This window comes from Myotis brandtii, unplaced genomic scaffold (genome assembly GCF_000412655.1).
Source record: "Myotis brandtii unplaced genomic scaffold, ASM41265v1 scaffold2927, whole genome shotgun sequence".
NCBI classification, from domain to species: domain Eukaryota; kingdom Metazoa; phylum Chordata; class Mammalia; order Chiroptera; family Vespertilionidae; genus Myotis; species Myotis brandtii.
In genome coordinates this window covers 76,155-76,508 of record NW_005361186.1, presented here as the reverse complement: position 1 = coordinate 76,508, position 354 = coordinate 76,155, and positions in this window count along the sequence as shown.

The window sequence follows — 354 nt, the reverse complement described above, 5'->3', positions numbered from 1 at the left end:
GCCCCGACTCCGGCCGCGTGTTCCTGTGTGTGTGTGCGCGCCTCGGGGGTCTAGTCTCGTTTTACATTTGGGGGAGAGAGGCGGACGGGGGTTAGGGAGTCTGATGGAAGTCCCAGCGAGTGAGGACACTGAGAGTAGACCCCGTCTGTCCGACACCGAGCCGATGCCTTACGTACCAGGCTCAGCCTGATCCATCCTGCTGGGCGCCTCACGGAATCGTGCCATCTTCAGACCCGTGCTTTCAGGAGCTGGGGTGACGGGGGAGAAGACAGCCCTGCCCTAGAGGAACTTGTGCTCGTAAAGCCGGGGCGGGGAGGTCAGGAGAGCAGAGCATTCATAGTGTAAGTAACGGAA